At 40.6% G+C, this 14457-nt stretch overlaps 1 protein-coding gene across 9 annotated transcripts in view; it reads right to left on the reverse strand.

Moving 5' to 3' along the window:
• LOC123502568 (CAD protein-like) overlaps positions 1 to 11046 on the reverse strand; it is an 84543-nt gene extending 73497 nt beyond the window's left edge. For 4 of the 9 annotated variants that reach the window (XM_045251716.1, XM_045251708.1, XM_045251710.1 and 1 more), the window contains exon 1: positions 10818 to 11046. The gene's annotated coding sequence lies outside the window, so the exon portion shown is untranslated. Of the gene's footprint in view, positions 1 to 141; positions 159 to 10817 lie in introns of those variants that run through there. The other 5 variants (XM_045251713.1, XM_045251712.1, XM_045251711.1 and 2 more) reach the window with 3 other exon arrangements.
• Between the last annotated feature and the right edge of the window lie 3411 nt (positions 11047 to 14457).

A 14457-nucleotide genomic window follows, 5' to 3' on the forward strand; every position in this document is an offset into this window, starting at 1 on the left:
CACCCCAGACTTGCAGACACGTGTCCTTTGAATATCCTAACTTTACTGGTAAATAGAGAGAAAACTACAAATAACACCAGGAAGACACTACGACATGGCCCAAACTAACATCCTGTCCTGCACACCGCTACCTTGGAATACCTGAAAAATGCAGTAAACACAGAGATATCAGCAAAGTTAAGTGAAGCAGCAAGCGGCAGGTTGGGTGGGATGCGCGGCGCGACGAGCAGTCACTATGCCAACGCCGTCAAGGTCACTGAGGGGTGGACTATAGGTGGTGATTAGTGTAAATCTGATGAGGAGCACCTGTATTGTGTTTCCATCGTGTCAGGTGAGGAATGCTAGGTTTAGAGATTAAGACTAAGATTTGAGGTCTATTTAATTGTTTACTGTTTACTTTATAGGTTATTGTTATTGTTGTAGTAGTAGTAGTAGTAGCAGTAGCAGTAGCAGTAACAGTAACAGTAACAGCAGCAGCAGCAGCAGCAGCAGCAGTAGCAGCAGCAGTAGCAGTAGCAGTAACAGTAACAGCAGCAGCAGCAGCAGCAGCAGCAGCAGCAGCAGCAGCAGCAGCAACAGCAGCAGCAGCAGCAGCAGCAGCAGCAATAGCAATAGCAGTAGCAGTAGTAGTAGTAGTAGTAGTAGTAGTGTCACTAACCTCTGAACCACACACAGGTGATTAAAACTTGACAGGCGGGTAGATTCACTAATTAACTGACTCACTGTACAGTTAACAAAGCAACACACTGTATGCACGTATGTATGTATGTATGTATGCACGTATGTATGTATGTATGTATGCACGTATGTATGTATGTATGCAGCTCCCTGTAATATAACTAGGAAAAGGTTATGATGTAAAATATAAGTACACATTTTAGAAGTACGCAGGTGTAATTAAGGTAGGCAGGTCCCAGGTAACCTTTATCCCTATAAGCTTTCAAGGACATTCTCTTCCCTGGAGACTAAACGGTAATGTGCCTACAGCTCCTCCTCCTCCTCCTCCTCCTCCTCCTCCTCCTCCTCCTTCTCCTCCTCCTCCTTCTTCTTCTTCTCCTCCTCCTCCAGCTTATTGTACTTGTCATATTTAATCTTCTCTTTGACCAAATGTTCCTTATTTTTCTTTCTTTTTTTCTTGTCTTCGTTTTCTTTTCCTTATCTTCGTCCTGCTTATTCTATTAGCCATATTTAATCCTCTCCTCCTCTTCTTTGTCCAAACTTTCCTTCTTGTTATCTTTCATCTTTTCCCCATCTTTTTCTTCTGATTCTCTTTCTCCTCCTCCTCCTCCTCCTCCTCCTCCTCTATCTTTTCCTCTTCCTTTTCTTTTTTTTTCTGGTTCTCCTCCTCCTCCTCCTTCTCGTCGTCTTCCATCTTCTCATCATTGTCATCTTTTATCATCTTTCTCCTCTCTATCATATTCCATCTTGTCTTATTCCTTTCTTTCCTGTTTCTTTACTTCGTTCGTATTCCTCCTCCTCCTCCTCCTCCTCCTCTCTTTTTTCTTATTATCATTTATTTTATCATTCATGTTCCTACCTTTAATTTTCTTTTATTTAATCTTCTACACTCTACAGCATTCTCATATTTTGCATACCTCTCTCTCTCTCTCTCTCTCTCTCTCTCTCTCTCTCTCTCTCTCTCTCTGGTATTTGACACACGTCGCCGGTCTGCAGTCGGGGGGTGGGGAGCACGTGACGGCAGGGAGGGGCGTTCCTATCGGGCGATTTAAACCTTATTCATTGCTTGGGAAGATAGTTGTCACGCGCATTATGTCAGTAAGAGGGTGGGTATTCTGAAACATTTTGCTCTCTCACTACGACTGTTTTCAAAGGCCACACAGGTGATTAGTCTAGTTTTCATACGTTTCTTCTTTTTTTTTTTTGTTAATAACGAAGAAATGTCGTTAATCTATCCATAGAATCATAAGTATACTTTTAAAAACTCGTGTTATTTATCAAAAAGGCTATATTTTCTCTACTATGACTGTTTTCAGAGCTCACAGAGATGATTAGTCTAGTTATCATGCGTCTCTTCTGTTAATTGCTGAAGAAATGTTGTTGATCTGTTACTAGAACCGTCAAAACATCCCTAAAAATCCGTATCACTTATTAAAAACGGGCCATATTTACTCTCACTACGACTGTTTTCAAAGGCTACAGAAATTATGTCTAATTATCATATGTTTCTCTTGTTAATAGCGAATAAATGTTGTTAATGTCACTAGAATCGTAAATATACCCTTAAAAACTCATGTCACTTATCAAAAAAGGACAGTATTTTCTCACTCACTACGACCGTTTCCAAAGGCCATAGAGGTAATGTAGCCGATTTCCCAGTGCGTTTTTCCTCTTAGTAATGAAGAAATGTTGTTAGTCTGTCACTAGACTCGTTAATATATTCTTAAAAATTCGTTACTTGTTAAAAGGTCTATATTCAGAAACGCTCTGGTCTCTCTCTCTCTCTCTCTCTCTCTCTCTCTCTCTCTCTCTCTCTCTCATTACGACTATTTTCGAAGGCCACAGAGATAATTAGCTAGATTTCCCAGTGCGTTTCTCCTATTAATAATGAAGAAATGTTGTTAATCTGTCACTAGAACCGTCAAAACACCCTTAAAAACTCCTGTAGGTGATAAAATAATAATAACTACACCATTCTCCCTCTGGTAACTCAAGCTATACCCGGATTGTAGTGAAAGAATGAAAGGAAAAAGAAGACAAGAAAGGAAAAATCTATAGAAAATACCGGTAACAGACATTTTGTGGTGGTAAAAAGTAGTAAAAATAAGCAAAATGACAACCACACCATCTTCCCTCTATCACTCAAGCTACACCCAGAATGTAATGAAAGCAGGAAGGGAAGAAAGATAAAAATGCTAAAGATAAACGCAAGTCCACATGTTTATCTCTTTCAGGTTCTCAGCATAACTCTTTCATGCTATTCCAGGAGGTAAGTACTACTCCCTCTCTCTCTCTCTCTCTCTCTCTCTCTCTCTCTCTCTGTGTGTGTGTGTGTGTGTGTGTGTGTGTGTGTGTGTGTGTGTGTGTGTGTGTGTGTGTGTGTGTGTGTGTGTGTGTGTGTGTGTGTAATGCCTCTATCTATCTATCTATCTATCTATCTATATCTATTTATTTCTCTTTCTTCCATTCATTGTGCTTCGTCTCTCTCTCTCTCTCTCTCTCTCTCTCTCTCTCTCTCTCTCTCTCTCTCTCTCTCTCTCTCTCTCTCTCTCTCATGGTTCCAGTGAACGTTAAAGGGGACACATTAATGAAAGAAAACACACATAAAGGAACCCCGCCAATCATCTCCGGCCACTGACTAGACCTCTCGTGATTGGCTGGTTTAAGTCAAGACTCTTCAACATCGTGGTCATATGGCACCACTGCAAAATATTCAATGCCACTAAAATAATAAGTTAGAAATAATGGTGGTAATAATAACGAAATTGTAGTCTAGTAAAAAATAGAAAAAAAGAAAAGAGAAAAATAATGAGTGTTACTAAAAAAAATACCCTACAATAATCAAAGCCACTAAACTAATAAGTAGAAATAACGGTGATAATAACGAAATTGTGGCCAGGTTGAAAAAGGAACGGTAAGTCAATAGAAGTACTGCAAAATATTCACAGCCATTAAAGCAAAAAGTAAAAATAGCGGTGATAATAACGAAATTGTGGTTAATAAAAAAAGTCACTAGAAACACAAATATAAAGAGAAAATTATATAAACTTCAATGCGAAATTAAACAATTAACATCACCAGAAGCAACGCATGAAATACTTATGTGCATACACAAGCAAGAAAGGATTAAAAAGGAATAGAGTTTATATTTTTTACCAAGTTTAGCGATTGTAGGTGACTGAAGAACAAGTACAGGCATGAGTGACTAGTAATTAAGAATAGACGTACCAGATAAGGTTGATCAGCGAGAAGTCAGTCACACCATAAGAAGACTTGTTAAAAATAAGGGTTCTGTTTTCTCTCTGATTAGAACAAATTTTCAAACTTTCGGCGGAGAAAAGAAGAAAACATTTTTCAATTAATTAACGAAAATATACAGGTCCTGATCTTCTCGTTGATTAGAACAGACAGATTCTCAAACCCTCAGGTGTAGTGGAGAAAGGAATAAAGAAGAAAAGATTCTGCAATTAATCAGCGAAAATTTAGTCATCCCATAAGACTGGTTAAAAATTCGGGTTCATTTTTCTTGCTGACTCTAAAACAGACATTCTCAAACTTTCAGGTGTGGCGGAGATCCTTTACTGAAATCATTAACGTAACGAACCCATAATCAGGAGATAATTTTCCTCCCCAACCTGCTTATTGCAGTTTAAAGGTGTGCGTGGGCTATAATTATAATCAAAATAATTACAAAATATTCCTTAATGAGCCATCTATTAAAAGCTGCTTGGATATCATCTCAATTTGACCCGCACCTGAGACAAGAGGAGTGGCACGAAGATGAATGACAGAGGAACAAATGTTCTGGATAAGATTCACTGCACACGCCCACACACTCTCAAACTCCTTCTCTTCCCTCGCCATATCTATTTTTCAAGGCCACAGAGATAATGAACCAGATTTTCAAGAACGTTTATTCTGTTAATAATGAAGAAATCTTAATGATATTGCATCAAAACCGCGTATAACTTCAACTCCAGTCTTTAGTTTAGTGGAAGAACCGTGCTAAATTGTTTCAGAATCCTGGCTTCACTCTCACACTCACATTGACCTGCCGCGCCCTTGGGATGTTCAGCAGACCACCAGGGACACCTAACAACACCACGCTTACTGAAACAATGCCTGGGACTTCCTGCTTCACTCTTCAGCCTCCCTTTCCTTTTTCTCCTCAGCTATTTTTTTATGGCGTTCTTTTCCTATTTTTTTCTTTCCTTCGTTCTTTTTATCTTCTTTTGTCTTTATATTTTTAATTTTGTTTTCTCCACCGTCTTTCTTTATCCTTCACCTTTTTTGTCTTTCCCTTTCTTTCTATTTTCATGGTTTCTTCTATATAATATTCTTTTCTTCTTACTCATTCTTTCAAGAAGGATGCCTCAAGACACTTCTCTTTAATTTTTTTTTTCTTTTTTTTTCCCAGAGACTGGCATCTTGGTAGGCTTCATGTATGCACTTATTTTGTTGCCTTCGCCCTTTACATAGAGATCAAAAGAGAGCACTCCCTGACCATTACCTCACACCCGCGTCACGTGACACACTATTGATATCATTACAAGCTTCATCATGCTGGTCAGGAGTTACCTATCATAGTTATCTCAATACGTGTGTGCGGTAAAATCCTCGGTTCTTTGAGGACAGTTACAATGCCGTACAAATCGTGCCCGGTCTGAACTGTGCCGTGCTGCGTCCCCCACCCCCTCCAGCACACATAACCTTGAGGGGTCAGCCACCGCGTCTCCCTCTATACATGTCTGGCCGCCTGCCTGTCCACAAGCCTGGCGCGAAGACTCCCCGTTGTGTCAGCATGTGTCCACAGTCTCAGGCCCAGCAGGGTACCACACTTAAGGCTGCCGCGGTGGTGCTGATGTTTACTTTTGATTGGTGCATTAGCCTCAGTGACTCAGTGTGTCTGTCCTGAGGCGTCACATGTGTTGGGCTGAGTTGCGTGCAGGTGTGAGGCGTGGTGAGGCGGTAAGGAGGGTGTAGACATCTTGAATCTTTCATTGACATTAATTAATGTGTGGTGATCCCCTGGCGTGTGGTGATCGACGCTACCACGGCACGGCGCTGGTGGCTGAATGCTGCAGTGCCGCATTGAATATTTTACATAGGCTGCTGCAGAGTAACAAAGGCTGTGTCGCTCACAGAAAACGTGCAATTTGCGACCAACACTAACACAGCCTGATCGGATTAGCGCCACGCCAGCCACGCTCTGCTCTTCTCCTTCATATATATGAACACTTTTATCCGCTACCTTTTTAAAGAATGAGAATGTTTAAAGTGCCAATATTTTACAAGTAAAAAAAAAATGGTGTATTTCTTGAGGGCAGGCGGCAGTGGGCAAAGGTGAGGGTTAGAAAGTCAATTCCGACTGACAGTCAGAGGTGAGTGACCTGCGCTGCAGTAGACTGGGCCCCGACCACACCGTAATGTCTGACCCCGCACCCCAGCGCCGCCAAGGCAGAGATGCTTCAAACACTGCAGCTCTGCCTGGTGGGTGAACCTGGAAAGACACTGCTCTGGTTACATAGAACGACTGTTGCTAGTATCAAAGATACATATGTCTGCGAGAAACCTCTGGCACCTACATTGGGAATGGCAGCAAGCACGGCACACCTTCTCTAACACCAGCACTCATAAACCTTCGTTCAGTTCATCCTACTCTTCAGATGTCCAGAATAAAATTGTCAGCATCTTATTAGATTCACCGCATCCTTCCCTCCTCTATTCCACGCTCATGGTGTTACGGTTTTCTGTTTTATTTCTAAAGGTGACTTCTCTTTTCAGTCTTGTTGACAACTCCACACTTGAAGATTCTGGGTTTCTTCCTTCACTCTCACTGAAGACATTACGACTGTTAACAGAAAATGTCTCCTTTGTACAAGTTTATCACCTAGAATACAAACAGACGATGGTGACATGTATATATTGAGTCTCGGGGCACCACATTTTGCAACACTTGTGGTCACGTGACACCGGAATAAGAGGAGCACCACCACGAGACACCATGACCCCGGAAGCCTACACCACTGATTGCAAATTACAACGCACAGTCACACTGACACTTCCTATTGACGCGGGATTAAGCCAAGCCGGCGTGGAGGCTGCTGTCATGCTCCATCTGCTGATCCCATGACACCTCAACCCTGCCATTGTCCTCCCCCCCACTCCCAACCATATACACGTCAACCCCCACTCTCCAAAACTTACTTTACCACTACTACTACTATTAATACTATTACTACTACTACTACTACAGCGACAGCGACAACAGTAGTGGTACGGTAGTAGTAGTAGTAGTAGTAGTAGTAGTAGTAGTAGTAGTAGTAGTAGTAGTAGTAGTAGTAGTAGTAGTGAGCCTCGTGACTATAACAACCGTGTGAACAAAAGAAAGAACAGAAAGGAGAGAAGAGATTAGAAGAGACAGAAGACAGAGGACAGACGAGATACAGCCAGATTACACAGCGAAGTCAAACATGATAAACACTTAAGCCCGAAGGATAACTCGGGGAGCCTCATCGTGTTGGACAGTTTGGGGATTGGTGGTGAGACAGCGAGCAATGCATCAAAAAGACCCACGATAAAACGCGCCCGGGGAAGTCTTCTAAAAAACTTCTGCGGCGCACCTACACCGTGTCACTACACGGAAGGGGGAGACGTTTTCTTACATGGTTCCCGGGACATATTAATAATTCTACATTATCAACAGGAAACACTAATTTTTAAGGGTTTTTATGGGTTTCAGAGGAAGATTAACAACATTTCTATATTATCAGCAGGAAAAACACTTTTAAGAACCCAGCTATTCATCTCTGTGGCCTTTGAAAATAGTGCGGGTGAGAGTGACACGTTTCTGAATACGGGCCCTTTTTAAAAATCACAGGTGTTATTGAATGTCTGTTTTCTTTTACACTTCCAATTTCATCCCTGCTCCTTCATATATCATTATTATCATACATATTTGATCAGTTGGTTTAATACTACACAAATGACGTAACTATATTTTTCAGCTGATCTCGGTGTAAAATTCAGTTAGTTGGTGAATTTTTTTTTTTTCATGCAATAACGAATGTCCCAATTCTAACAGCACTGGGGATTCTGTGAACATATCATTAATGCCAGCTGTGACCTCACTGAACGTTTCCCTTTGCGTCTCACAACACAAGGGGGGCAGTCACAGCCTGTCCTCTGAAGACAACTCTCTTCCTTCACACAAAATTACATGCATCTAAATAAAAAAAATAAATAAAATAAAAATGTGACTCCTATACTATCCTTGGAGTCCCTTTTAACTACATCACCTTGTTTGGGGGCAGGTACCTCAGTGGGCCTTTTTTTTTATCACAACTGTTGCTGCCCTTGGCTGGTACTCCCTCTTACGTAAAAAAAATAAAAATAAATAAACCACCACCATCACACCTCTCTCTCTCTCTCTCTCTCTCTCTCTCTCTCTCTCTCTTTAAGTAGACGGAGTATGACAAGAATTCCATGCGCACTTCCGTCTTTCATGTTTACTATCACTAGGTAAACAAAGAGAGGACTATGATAAGCATGCACTCCATACCCAAACCAACCCCTCCCCAGCCTCTTATTAGCAGGATTATGATAAGCCACGTGTGTGTGTGTGTGTGTGTGTGTGTGTGTGTGTGTGTGTGTGTGTGTGTGTGTGTGTGTGTGTGTGTGTGTGTGTGTGTGTGTGTGTGTGTGTGTGTGTGTGTGTGTGTGTGTGAGAGAGAGAGAGAGTGAGAGAGAGAGAGAGATTGAGAGAGAGAGAGAGACGAGAGAGAGAGAGAGAGAGAGAGAGAGAGAGAGAGAGAGAGAGAGAGAGAGAGAGAGAGAGAGAGAGAGAGAGAGAGAGAGAGAGAGAGAGAATGGTGATACATTCATTATACGTTCATCCTGTATATCTTGTACAAATCAGTGTTATTGGGGTTTGCTTGGTCTGGAGCAACACACACACACACACACACACACACACACACACACACACACACACACACACACACACGTTAATTAAATACATCATGAGAACAGTCACCCTTTAACCCAATTCAGCAATTTATAACACTAAATTAGTACTAAAAAAAAAAAAAAAAAAATTGAATACATAAAAATAAGAAAAATGCACAAATATATAAATAACATGCTAAAAATATATTAACCTCTTCAGTACCATGACGTTTTTTTTCATATTCCTTCTGCTTACTATTTAGTGATTTTGCACAGCTTCAGAAACTTATGTGGGTATTGAAATAATGAAGACTGGCCATTAATCTTCTGACCTCCATAGACTCCTCCTAATGTCAATAAAATGATCTAACCGTACACAAATCTCAAGGTATACATGTGTCCCAGTGCTGAAGAGGTTAAGGTCCATCACGACTGCGTTTCAAGTCACGCCACCGTTTCGTCAACCGTGCCATGCATTCACACTGGCCATCACGTCACCGGCTCATCACGTCTCGTTTGTGTTGTCATCAGCCGCTCTGGTTTCCGCTCAACTCATGGCACACATGACGTGACGTTGACGAACCGATTGGTGTGAACAGATCCATTAGATTATATGTAAGAAATTCTGAGGGAAAAGTGACGTGATGAGAGAGAGAGAGAGAGAGAGAGAGAGAGAGAGAGAGAGAGAGAGAGAGAGAGACGTGATGAATAGTGTGAATGGACGTTTGATTTCTTTCCTATCGCAATATTTTACCTGTAAGTTTTATAAGCGTGAAAGATTTTTTTACAGGTCAGGAAGAAAATAACTATATGTTCAGGAAATGACGTCATTATCAAATTAAAATGTGCAGCAAACGTTACGTCTGTCATCCAAAGTGTACTAATGACGCTAATATTGAAAATACGTATTAGCAGGCATATTTTAATTATTTTTTCGATGCCTTAATTAATTTTTTAAGGAAACCGAAATTAAACAATCTCTCTCTCTCTCTCTCTCTCTCTCTCTCTCTCTCTCTCTCTCTCTAAGCTTCCAAGTAGTATTGACCTGGATAGAACCGGAAATAACAGGTTCAAGCTGGAAAATTTTGGGTTTAAGAAAGAGATGGGAAGGAATTGGTTCTCAAATCAAATAGCGGTTGATGAATGGAACGGACTCAGTAATCAGTCAATGGCAGCTTTAAAGGATTAGACTGACATAGGGATAGGAATGATAGGACATAGGTGGTAATAGGTAGGTAGGTATGTTTCAAGAAGGGACTGCCACGTGTAGGCCCTCATGACTTCTTGCAGCTTCTCTTAGAGAGAGAGAGAGAGAGAGAGAGAGAGAGAGAGAGAGAGATGCCGAGTGCTTTATCCACCCATTGGCAGATCACTAGATATCCAAATGAAAAGTTAAGAAGTAGTGATGAAAAAAAAAGAATAAAAGAGTTATGTGAAACTTAATAAAGTAATGAGAGAAAAAATAACCCCGCGCGTTTTAGCTATCCACTCACAGGTAGATCACTAATATCCAAATAAAAAGTGATGAAACTGGTGATAAAAAAATATGATAAGTAATGAAAAGCTATGAAAGTGATGAAAAAAAGAAAAATAAATCAAAACGCGCGCTTCTCCCACCCACTCACCTGCTGTCAGACAACCAAACAATAGCCAAGCATCCGACACAACTTTGATACACCTGATCTTGGTACTAACTGCCTAATAAAGCTTTGGTAAATTATTCTGTTGAACAAAATGATAAATAACCCATGTAAAAACACAGACCCAAGATATCAACAGAACTGCCATAAAATAATTGGAAGTGCCAATGAGAGAGAGAGAGAGAGAGAGAGAGAGAGAGAGAGAGAGAGAGAGAGAGAGAGAGACTTTCAAGCAATTATACACCAGACAACACAAATCTACTCTACCTCAATCCCCCTAGAGTCTAGGGGGATTGAGGTAGCGTGGGCCATGGCTGCACACTCCCATGGCCCCACCAGACCCGGCACAGGCTGGCACTACTAGCTCGCTTAACTGAGGCATCCATCTTTTGTTTTCCAGGAACTATAGATGGAAAAAGGCGGATAAGGGAGACGGGTCGAAAGGCAAGGGAGAAGTAATGGAAGGGAAGGGATGGAGGGTGATAGAGGAACAAGAGGACAGAGACGTGAAGAGGGAAGTACATTATGGTTTGCTATCAGCCGGCAGCTTACCTCCCGCTGCTTGTTGGTGATAAAGACAAGGATTTACGAGTTGCTGACACACTGCTGCCACTTTGTCATCGCCAGCGCACTTTCCTTCCTCAGGTGACAGATGAAAGGGGAAAGACAGGAAACGAGGAGTGAAGAGCGCGAGGGAGACGGAAGAGAGGGAGGAGAGATGGCACCTCCCTCTCAGCCGTCCTCGTCACCACTACCACAGCGCCGCTCTATGCCTCGCGCCCGTCTCTGTCTCTCCTCTGCCCTCCCTCGTCTCTCCCGCCAGACGATCGTTATTCCAGGCCTACCACATCCCAATGACTACCCAACACGCCCACACGACACCCATGTCTCCGCCCACTCTTGCCAATATTTCTGACATGGGGAGTTCTTAGGAAGCTTTGTAATATACACGGTGCTAGTCTTAACCACTCCCATCTCCAACCCACGCCCTTTTTCTGGAAGGGTGAGGGTCGTGTTCTGGAAAACCTGCACCAAGGCACTCAGACAGCTGTGGTGGTGGTGGTGGTGGTTAGGTATTGCTTCCTTGATTCACTTCACTGTCTGCCTGTTTTCTGGTGAGACTACATAATATGGAGGTTGTCACCACATTGCATGACACGTGATGAACGAGGAAAGGTTGTGTTTTATGGCACGCGTGAGTGTATCAGTCTTATTTGTTTGTTAATTTCGATAAAGCAGCTCAACTGATTATGCAACCAGGCAGCCAACAAAAGCATACGTGACCATTTTTCAAGCAATATTTTTTTAAAGCAAATTTGCATTTCATTCATGTTAATAGCTGATACACAAACAGTTCAAGAGAAAGAGAGGGAGAAACGCTAGGCACTACAAATTTGCCTATAGCGAATTGGAGAAATGCGTGAACATAATACTCCACTATGAGGTCAATAAAATCAATAAATATTAATAACACATGACACATCATATGAGAGGTGAGTGCTTACATAATATTATGCAGTGTTGGCTTACATGCTCTGCTGGACACGCACTCTTGTGAAATATTGAAGCTAATACCTCAGCAATATTTGACTCAAGAATATTAAAATTATATACCATTAAACTCATCCTCGCTGCTGACAGGGCTTGATAAACGTATATCTAATAAGTCGACATTTTTTATACTACGCAATAAATAAATAAAGAAATATCATAGTAAATTTCAGAGATTGAACAAAAGTTGGATTTAAAAGGAAGGAGGCTGTTGTTAAGATGAAGGAAGCTAGACAAAGGAGAGACTGGCATTAATCAAAGAAGCAGCAGATTGGAACAGAGTAAAAAGAAAATGGTTACAGTTAGTTTATGAAGAATTTGTACAAAGTTCTGTTTCTGGCCATCAAGTGTGTGTATTTACCTAGTTGTATTGTACAGGGTTTGAGCGGGGCTCATAGTGGCCTGTCTCCATATCTCTATTTATCTAATTTTGCCTTAAAGTTATGCACATTATGTGCTGTAACAACTTCATTATCCAATGCATTCCATTTTACCACAGTTATGTGTGGAAAACTATTTTCAAATATCCTTCACACACTGCCTCATCCTGATCTTTTCATGTCCTCTTGTCCTTCCATCTTCAGCGTCAGCAGCACTAGGTCTTCTTTGTCTATCTTTTCAATGTCCTTGACTATCTTGTACATTGTTATTAGGTCCCCACATTCTCTTCTATCTTGTAAGGTTGGCAGTCCCATTTTCTTCAGTCATTTTTCCTTTAATTCTGGCACCATCCTTGTAGCAATCTTCTGTATCCTTTCCAATTTTCTTATATCCTTTTTAGACCTTGCTGCATATTCCAGCCTTGGGTGTATCATGCTTGTGATGATATTTTTCATCATATCTTTGTCCATGTAATGAAATGCCACTTATATTAGTCAACATTTTATATGATAGTCCAAATATCTTGCTTATGTGTTTTTTGGAGGCTCAGATTTTCCTGTATGATCTTTTTCCTCTTTAGTCTTCATTATTTGTTCCTCTCCCATCAAATAGTTCCATACTGGTCTTCTCTTACTCTTTCCTAGTTCCATTATGTGATATTTTTTTGCATTAAACTCCAATTTCCACTTCCTGCTCCACTCATAGATCTTGTTTATACCTTCCTGCAACAGCAGACAGTCCTCTCTGGTTTTGATAACTCTTAGCAGCTTTGCATCATCAGCGAATAAATATATATAACTGTTTATTCCAATGTGAATGTCATTTACATAAATCTGAAACATAATGGGGGCTAACACTGACCCTTGTGACACTCCGCTAGTTACTTTACCTCAGGTTGAGTATGTATCTCTGATCACAGTTCTCATTTCCCTATCCTTCAAATTATCTCTTGTCCATTCGAGCAAAGTTTCTCGCAGTCCTACTATGTTCTCTAGTTTTCAAAGTAGTCTTCCATGAGGGATTTTATCAAAATACTGTATCTACCCATCCATCTCTGTTTTCCAGTCCTGCAATAACTCTCGACTAGAAGCTTAATAAGTTTGATACACATGACCACCCTGAGCTGAACCCAAATTGTCAGTTCGATATGACATGCTCCTCTTCTAGAAATTTAACCCATTTTTCTTTGATAATTATTTCACACAACTTCCCCAAGACACTTGTAAGTGACACTGGTCTGTAGTTTAGTGGTTCAGTTGCCTTTCTTCCTTTAAATATCAGTATTACGTTGGCTCTCTTCCATTCTAGTGGAACTTTCCCTTCATTTGTTGAACTTGTAATTATTTCCCAAATTGGATCCAGTAGTTGCTCTTTACATTCTTTTAACACCCATCTGGCCCCATTGCTTTTCTGACTTCCAACTTATCCAATAAACTTCCAATATCCTCTTTGTACACTGCGATCTCCTGTAATCCTTCGCAATCCCATGTCCTATTAGGTTCTGTGAAGAAATCATCTGCAGCAAACGTTTTGAAGCTCTCATTCATTATTTCACACATTTGCTACTCTGTTTGGTATGTTTTCCCTTCTTTAATTATTTTTCAATTGCTTCCTTATTCTTTTTTTGCCATTTATAAACTTGTAGAAAAATTTGAGGTTCATCTTTGCTTTTATTCACTACATCTTTCTCAAAGTTTCTTTCTTCCTCTCTCCTTACTCTAATATATTCATTTCTGGCATCTTTGTACTGCCATCTGTTATAGTCACTCATTTCCCTGCCTCATGAGTTTCTTCCATGTTTTATCTTTTGCCTTTTTAGTTTGTATGTATCTAGCATTGTACCAAGCATGTATTTTTTTCTTAACTCTATAAACAGGTACAATTTTTTTTACGGCTTCATTATATTTCCGTAAGAATGTCATATTTCCCTTGTACTGTCTTTCTGTACATAATATTACTCCATTCAATATCAGCAAAATAGATCCTTAATTTTTCAAAATCCATGCCTACATAATTTAATCTCTCTCCTTTATAGTCATCTCTGTAACTTATCTCATCTTCCTTCTGAATTTGCATCTCTATTATCACATGATCACTTCTCCCCATTGGACTAAGGTGTGTGTGTGTGTGTGTGTGTGTGTGTATTTACCTAGTTGTATTTATCTAATTGTAGTTTTACAGGGCCTGGGCTTTATGCTCGTGTGGCCCCGTCTCCATATCTACACTTATCCAATTTCTCTTTAAAACTATGCACACTTGT

The sequence above is a fragment of the Portunus trituberculatus genome, chromosome 12 (assembly GCF_017591435.1).
Source record: "Portunus trituberculatus isolate SZX2019 chromosome 12, ASM1759143v1, whole genome shotgun sequence".
NCBI lineage: Eukaryota > Metazoa > Arthropoda > Malacostraca > Decapoda > Portunidae > Portunus > Portunus trituberculatus.